The following is a 9,388-nucleotide window of genomic DNA, read 5'->3' on the forward strand; positions in this document are numbered from 1 at the left end:
GCTCTGATAGCTCAGTTGGTTAGAGCGTCGTGCTAATAACGCGAAGGTCCGGGGTTCGACCCCCCGTCGGAGCATTTTTTTAAAATAAAACAGCTTTTATTGCGTTAATTTAATACGTAACTTTTAAGTGATTAATTTATTTGCCAAGTCTTTGAAAAAACTTTATTTATTTTCAAGACCAAGTTTATTAGTAGTAAATTTTTTTGCAATCACTAAAAACCCATTTTTGTTATCTAAAGATTATTGGGGATTATTTAATACTATTAGCACTGTGATGGTAGTGAAAATGCTAATTTGTAGATGCAAGGGTGTTACAGAGCACTAAAATATAATTTTCAATTTTTTGCAAATAATAAAATTACCTACTCCCTCATGTCATTAAATTCTATTAAGAACAAATATTTTCAGAAAAATTGTTATTCAGCTCTTATAGTGCTTTTTTAAAACTATTTTTAATAACTTCATTTAGAGATCTTCTTTAGAATTCATACTTCTGTTATTAATTGCATTAGTTGTTGTTAAAAGCAATAAATATTTCCCGCAACAATTTAGTTTAAAATATTTTCTTTTTTTAACAGTTGTTACTATTTTTTTGCTTACCTTAAATTACACATAATGCTTTCGCTCCGTTTGAATTTTTTTAAATCGCCTTTGATTATTTTTACCCATGCATTCACAAACTAATAAAATATCTAGTAAAGAGCTTTCAAGGATGTTTCAAACAGAGATCAATTCGGATTACAGTGCAGAAGATATTGAAAATGCTCAAATGATTTATATTACAAGTGGATATTGTTCTATAGAACATTTATGTACCTTCAAATCCACATGTCCTTCTGTTTTAATAGAAACACTCATGCTAATTTATGACAATCTTGAAATTACAGGAATTGCGTATTTTCCATTTTTTATTTTCCAAATTTTTATTTGTAAAGGAGATCTTGATGGTATCTCAATTACTAGACAACTTTGTGAGTTACGCCCTAACTTTTATATTGCTATGTTATATAGAATTTGTAATAAAAAAGAAGATACAAAAACACTTTTATCAAATATTTCTGTTATTTTAAATTTTAAAAGCTGTTTAAAAATCTTTAATCGCAAGGAGCTTTGGGGTTTAGGATGTAAAAGGGCTGGTGTTATTTTACAAAGAGACGAAATGTTTTTAACGGCATGTGCTGAAGATTTTTTGGATATTACCCAGATTAATAAAATTAAAATGGCATATCAACTTAAAGATTGTGATAAGAATGAATTTATGTATGATGATAGAATCATAAATATTAAAAATTACTCTTCTTCAGATTTAGCTATGCTTTTTTTAGATCCAGAGCCTTTTCATTTACCATTTTTCCTACAAAATGTTTTTTCTAAAATTTCAGGATTTTCTCCTGATAATAAACTAGATAAAAACTCGAATTTAGTTCATGTAAATATTTTAAATCAAATTTATGAGCTCATTTATCCTTTAATTTTAGATCAAATTACAAAAACAAATTTTTGTGATTTCATTGTTAATGTCTATCAACAAGACAGAACAAAATTGGTTTTTGATGAAAAAAGCAATTGTTCAGATGCATTTTGTTACACTCTCTGTCACACACTTTTAAAATTCGGTAAGGGAGTCCTTAATAAATCTTTCATTTATAAAATTGATGATAAAAAATTTCCCACGTTTTGCTTTTTTTATATTTCTAGATTAATGGAAATCAGTTTATTAAGATTAATGGGTGATCTTAAGGAAGAATATAACGAAGGTAACACTATTTTGTTATTAAATTTTGAGCATGACGCTATTATGGAATATTTAAATTTTGTTTTTGATCTAATTGAGAAAAGGCGAGACGAGGTTTTTTCACTTCTTGAAAATTTTTACAAGAATTCTATAGATTCTACTGATCAAATCAATGGAATGATGAAAAATATTTCTATAAATGGTAATACAAAAGATTTTTGTAATTTCATTGATGAAAGCTCAGTTATACTTGATTTTAAACATGAAGATTTAAAAGCTAATCGCGTTTCAGAAATAATGTTAGATTTATCTTTTATAAATTGTATTATCTCTATGTACAGTTTTCACACTAGAATAAGAAATGAATTTAATAAGAATATATTGGTTTTAATGAATTATTTATTTGCATATAAAAATACTTTTGCAAATGACTGTCTTTTAATTTTGGTTGGCTCGAATCCAGTACTAAATAAATCTTTGATCTCTAGAATGGTATGCTTGTATTCTTCAAAAGATGAAAATAATTATTATGAATCTAGACATTATATGAATATTATATTGAAAGATTATGATTTTGACATTAATAGGGAGACCATGAGGATGGCCAGTGCTTGTTTAGGAGGCATGGAAGAAAAAATTAGTTTAATTTTTGATTTTATTCAAAAAATTAATGCTTATAAAGTAAAAGGTCTTCAATTAAGCAAAATTTTAGCAGAGTCTTCAGAAGAGTATTTTATAAGTGAAGATGAAGAAAAAATAAAACTTTTACCAACTAGTTTTCTTAATTTTGTTTCTTCAATGAATAGTGCTCAACTTGATCACTTTTTAGCAGAGCGGTTTGATGATTCAAAAATTGTAGAAATTAAAAAAGATATTGAAAGCCAACTGAAATATAGAAATAACGATTTTAAATTTAAATTGTACAAAAAAATTAAAGTTAATGAAATACGAGCTGAGCGAGCCAGTAAAAACCTTAAGGGGAGTGTTAATTACTTGAATAATTTGCTTGTTTTTCTTAAAAGTCATACATATCGCAACAAGAAAATTTTTCTAAACAAACAGATATTTTTTAGATTATTTGCAACTGTAAATTCTGCGTTAAATCTTTTAGTAGGAGATAAAACGAGTAAAGTGAGATTGGCAAATAAAGAATCGTATAACCTGCAACCCTCAGAGATTTTACGTTTTGTTTCAATAATAATTATTAATATGCTGAAAATGAATGAAAAGCTTGTTATTAGTTCAGGTTTAGATCCTAAATTAATTGAAAAAGCAATAGATCTCTGTAAGCGTTTTCATATTTTAAATGAAGAGCAATTGGAAAACTTAAAAATTATTTTTGAAATATTAAAAAATACCAAAATAGAAGAGGAGAAAGGAAACACACCAGGATTAGAAGATATTCCGGATGAATTTTTAGATCCTTTAACTTTTACATTAATGGAAAATCCAATAATTATGAATACATCGAAAACTACCATCGATATGTCGACTTTCAAACAGATTATGTTAAATGATCAGTTGGATCCTTTTAATCGGCTGCCTATCAATGAAAATTTAATATCTGAAGATAAAGAATTAAAAAGAAAATTGTAGAATTTATGAAAGAAAAGGGAATTTATAAATAAATTTTATATTAATTAATATTATGATTAATTTGTTGTATTAAAACCTATTAGAAATTAAAGGTTATTTATTAAAACCAAAAATACTTTTTAAACAATATTCGTAAATTTTAACGAGATTAATTATGGTTTCCAGGGTTAAATAATGATTTATTTACTTAATTTACCTCTTTGTCTTGATTTGGCTTGTGCCATCTTCTCTACCAGTTTTTCTAATTTCTTATTACTATTGTTCTCTTTGGCTTCGCTTAATTTCAAATAAAAACTATCGAAAGTCCTATTTTGTTGCCAAATTACACTAAATATGATTTTTTTTAATAATAAAGTAATTACCGTGCACAATACATCTCCAAATGTAATATTAAAAATTTAAATGTAAATTCCAATGTATTAAATTGCTAATTTACAGATTATATATTAATATGTAATTTTCTAATTATGCTATAACAAGTAAAATTCAGAGTTAAATACCTTTAGGGCCTTTGGCTTAATAATCAAAGGCCTCAAGAAAACAACCATTGAACTGGGATTACTCGTGTTAAAGGCGTATCTACTAGGTGAAAAACTTTAAAGGTTGCTTTTAGGAAATCATGTTGAGAGCTAAATTTCTCCATGGCTGCAGTGGCGGCGAACGCTTCAGCAGAACAGTAATCTCTTTCTTATCTTTAAATACAGCTTAACTCTGTTACCTGCCTGGTATCCAAGAGCTTGAAAAATTCTCATTTGTTCTTCTAGAAGAATAGCGAGTAGTGCTGCACAAAAATAATTATAAAGCTTAATTAAAAAGTGTAGAGTATTTTTTCAAACCAACTAGGGTGAAAACGGCTTGGTTTAGAACATCTACATAAAGAGCTCGAAGCAAGTTTACCCTTCCTTTGTCTATTTGTTTCACCATATCTTCTAGTCGAATTGCTGCAGTTTGAATGTGAAAAGAATAAAGGCTAATGACAGTAAGATTGCTAAGTACGCTCTGATCAAAACACTTTTAAAAATGGTGTTGAAAAGCCAACCTGGGATGCTGGTAATAATGTGCCCAAATATCAGGTGAAATGACTTTATTTTGGAGATTAATTAATATTTTATAACATCTACATTTGTTGAAAATTTGTTGTTCATAACCAAAACTTTTCGGTGTAATCCCCTAACTCTTCATATACCAAACATAAAGTTTTGATTAGCCAACGATCAATAAGGATTTACCTTAAAATGAATAATTTTTAAAAAAAATATTAGCCCAAACACTAATTTAAATACAAATCTTTATTCTAAACATCAATATAAATAATTTTACAAATTTACCGGAAGCTCCAACTCTAATTTAAATACAAATCTTTATTCTAAACATCAATTTAAATAATTTTACAAATTTACCGGAAGCTCCAACTCTAATTTAAATACAAATCTTTATTCTAAACTTTAATTTAAATAAATACACTTCAGCCCAAAACCAGGGTGCTAGTAGAAAAATAGCTTAAAGAAGTTTCCTCCCAGTTACCGTGAAATTCTCGTTACTAACCACCAGATTAGTATCTTAAATGTTCGCATAAAAAAGTACCCGCCGGGCCTCGACGAAATAAAACATATACATGAGCCTCTGTAATATATGTAAATAAAGTGTCCAAAAGACCCGCCTCTAGCTGTGAAGATACTATGTGAATAACGAATGCTCTCAGGGAGTTTGACGGAGGTAAAAGTCATGTACGTTGACCAAGAGTAAGTCAGGAATAAATCCTGGCAGCTACACCCTTGTTAACTCGTACAAATTCTCAATTTCGGTGGTGAATGCCACTGAGTGGTTGCTCACTGGGAAGTTCTAACTCCTAGAGTTAAAAAGACTTCAAAGAAAGAGGCAAAAACCGAAGCCTTTGTTGTATGGTTAGGCTATAGCCTGAATGAGACTGGGTTAAGCATAGATTTGTTTGGCATACAGGTTATATGATTGTTGATGATTCCTGAGTAAGCCTATTTGATGTACAAAAGCAGCCTCTAATTTAAAATAAATACTTAAGCCGCAAGGTTTAAAGAAAAAGTCATTTCCCCCTTTTTTTTAAAAAATACTTATTTTTACCTTAAAGTCACATTGCCTCATATTTTAAGGCCTATTAATTTTTTCCCTTTTACTAAAAACATTTTTTTTTACCCTAATGGGAAATTATGAAATAATTTTTAATGACGAAAGTCGAATATTAGAAGAAACCACCTGTCTTATGCCACTTTTTATAGCAATCACTGCTTTTATGTTTTCGTGTTTACTTTTCTGCAAACTAATAGGAATTTATTATAAACTAATTCATAATAGATTTATTGTACTTGCCTATAAAGTATTTTTTGTATTAAAATATTTTTATTTGTTTTACAACTTCAATTTTGTAATTCAAAAGGAACCAAATGAAATTTCTACTTTTAAAGTTTTAAAAACAAGTTATTTAAATAATACCGCTTTAAATTATTCAGGAAATACCATTGCAATTCCTTTAAAAATATTTATTAAACACGCCATATTTTATTTGGCACTTATAGATTTATTAATAATTTGTTCTTTTGTTTGTTGGATTTTCTATGAATTAATGATTTCTTCAAAATTACAAGATAAAGACTTTAAAAAAATAAGAATCATTTTTATATTTTTTATTTTTACAGCCGTGTCATCAATGCTTACATCTCATTTATTGCTAATTAACATCAATTCAACTGCTAATTTCAATTACAATTTACTCAAATTATTTAGTTTTTTGTTTATGTCATCTGCTGCAAGTGCAAATTATTTTGGTTTTATTTGTTTGTAAAATTAAAAAGTGAGAATTCAAGAACGCAACAAATAAATAATTGCATTAATATTTAACTTAATTAAAATTAGCCTCCCCTTATATTAATGAAACGTATTTAATTAGAGAAATTAGACTTTACTTTAAAAAATGTAAATGAAAAGGTTTTTAATAAAATAGCATTAATTTCTTATTAATATGAAATTACTGTTGATTATTGAAATTAAACTATGTTTGATCAATTCTTTTAGATCTCATTTAATCAATTAAATGACAGATATAATCTCTCATGTTAGCAGAGCGCTGACCAATTTACTAAAATAATTCAAAACCAATTAATTAACAAGATGAAATGACAACTGTTATTTCTCGTATTCGCAGAGTGCTGACTAATTTACTAAAATAATTAAAAGCCGATTTACAAGAATACGAAATGGCAGCTGTTTTAGATATTGAATAAAATTTGCAGGCTTATTATTATAAATATGACAGTTTTTAATTAAAATTTTAACAGAAAACTACATTTTTATCAATGGGGCTACTTAAGATGCTGAAAAAATTAACGAATTGTATTTTTAAAGCCCATTGCTTTAAAGCAAGCGCATTTTAGCATGTTTTTATTAGGAAATCATCAAATTATGTTACCTTTTAATTTAAAGGGCTGAATTTTTCATTATTGAAGTTTTTAGTAACGTTTTTTGAGCAGTTTAATTTTATTAACATTCGTAATTTACCGGCAAAATAAAAGCAGAGCAAACTACTTCTGTTATCCAATATTACATACGCCCAAGCCCCTGTTCTTTTCATGTTCTCTCACCCAGTTCTTGGCAACCTATATAAATAAATTCATATAGTCTATTCCCTTACAATTAAATTTAATTCCTACATATTCCCACTCATTTATTCACTCTAACCGATCACCTGTATCTCTTTACTCTATAATGCATTCTGTAAATCTACATTTACTCCCCCGCATCTATTTAATCTAGAATTTATTCTGTACATTTACTTTCGCAATTTACTCAGCCACATCTATTTAATCTAGAATTCATTCTGCACATCTACATTCCCTTTCCCATTTCACTCCCCGCCTTATTCACCCGCATCTCATTAATCTAGAATTCATTCTGTACATTTACTTTCGAAATTTACTCCCCCGCATCTCATTAATCTAGAATTTTTTCTGTACATTTAATTTTCTCCTATTTCCCAACTCCCTTTTTTCCTGTAAAAAATCCCCTTGTAAAGAAACCCATGGCAAAAAGATTTGATAAAAATACAAATAGAGCACTTTTAAAAGCTGAGGAGGGTTCTGTTTATGCAATAATTACTAAATCTACAGGGCAAAATAAATTTCAAGTCTTTTGCTCCGATTCTGTTTCTAGAATAGCTTCTATTAGAGGGTCAATGATTAAAAGAGTTTGGATGAAAGAAGGGGACATTGTCCTTTGCAGTTTAAGAGAAGGTGGAAATAAATATTGTGATATTGAATTGAAATATACAGAAACGGAAGTTAAAACACTTAAAGAAGGTGGGTACATTACAGATCAATTGCTAAATCAAGAAGATAACACAAGTGCACAGGTTGATATTAGTATGGTTTGAAAAGCTTTAGATTTTAATTTTTAATAAAAATTTTAGAAAAATTTGTAAAATATTTGAATAAGAAAAAGGGTTTAAAGCCGATTTTTTTAATGTAGATTTATCTTAACTGCCTGTCGCCTTATAAATAAAAATATAGTTTAAAGTAATAAGGGTTAATTTATGTTCGCAAACAATAAATGTAGGTATATCTTGGGTGCTGATTTAAATAAAGAAAACATAAAAATTGCCCTTGTGCCATTGAGAAGTCTCAAGGGGCTAGATTGCTACCGTTTTTTAACATTAAGAGTATTTAGTGGTTAAAATGATTACACAGCAAAGTTAAACACAGACAAGTTACACTTATGCAATAATTAAAAAAAAGCAAATTTATTTAAAACCCGTTAAAAAATAAAATATGTATTCACTTTAAAGACTGGATTATATACACCTTTTCTTATTTAAGCCAATACCCCAGTTGTAATTAACTTTGATTTTAAATATTTTTACTTTTTAATAGAAACTAAGCAACTGAACAATTCTTTTATTTAATCATCATCTTCAAACTTATCAATCTCTTGCCCGGGGCTTTTATCTTCTACTTTGCTAATACTTTCCTTTATAAAATCGCCTTGTCTTATGTTCTGGTCTACTTTATCTTCTACTTTGCTAATACTTTCCTTTATATAATCGCCTTGTCTTATGTTCTGGTCTACTTTATCTTCTTTTCTTATACACCCAGCACCACCTTTTCTTTTACCCAGAATTACTTTCTCGCTGACATCACCAGTGCTTTCTTTAGCGCTCTCTCCTTTTCCAATACACCCATCAACATCATCATCAGATTTCCTTACACAATTACCCACTTCATTGGCACTCTCAATAGCAGCAACAACCTCATCTACTGTAGGATAAAACATCTTTTCTAAACTCTCTGAATATCCCACATGGGTATTCTTTCCAGTTAAACAAATTATTTTATTTTTTAATTTAAATTTTATTCTTTCATAAATAACGGCGCTTATTTCATGTGCCACAGAATAATTCGCACAACTGTTATCTACAATTATTAAATTCTTGGTTTTTTCTAATGATTTTATTAAATTATCGTAATCTATTGGATTCAAAGAAATTAAATTAATAATTTCAACGGAAATTTCAGTTTGTTTTACAGCTTCTAAAATGGTTTTTAAGGAGAGGGAAATACCCACAACTGTAACGGATGTTCCATATTTAAGAATTCTGATTTTACCCAAACTCATACAATTGTTTTTCAAAGGAACTATTTCTTTTGTTTTTTCAGCTGAATTTTCACAAAAAGTTTCATTCAAATCATCAGAAAATTCCATTCCATAAAGCATTTCATTTTCTAAAAAAATTACTGGATTATTGTCTCTAATTGCCGATTTTAACAATCCTTTATGTTCTTGTGCTGTAAAAGGTGCAACTACTTTTAACCCAGGGACAGATCCGTAAATAGAAAAGAATTCTTGTGTATGTTGTGCTGCATATCCAGGGTTGAACCCAGCTGGGCCTCTAAATACAATTGGGCAAAAAACTTTTGATGTTGACATAAAACAAATTTTTGCTGCACTATTAATTATGTGATCAATTGCCTGTAATGAAAAATTCCAAGTCATAAATTCTACAATTGGACGAAGGCCCACATAAGAAGCTCCGAC

At 28.5% G+C, this 9,388-nt stretch overlaps 1 non-coding gene across 1 annotated transcript; it reads left to right on the forward strand.

Moving 5' to 3' along the window:
- TRNAI-AAU (transfer RNA isoleucine (anticodon AAU)) lies at positions 1 to 74 on the forward strand. Its single transcript has one exon. It is a non-coding gene; the product is annotated as a tRNA-Ile (tRNA).
- Positions 75 to 9,388: the final 9,314 nt, after the last annotated feature.

The sequence above is a fragment of the Arctopsyche grandis genome, unplaced genomic scaffold (assembly GCF_051622035.1).
Source record: "Arctopsyche grandis isolate Sample6627 unplaced genomic scaffold, ASM5162203v2 HiC_scaffold_506, whole genome shotgun sequence".
Classification (NCBI taxonomy): Eukaryota; Metazoa; Arthropoda; class Insecta; order Trichoptera; family Hydropsychidae; genus Arctopsyche; species Arctopsyche grandis.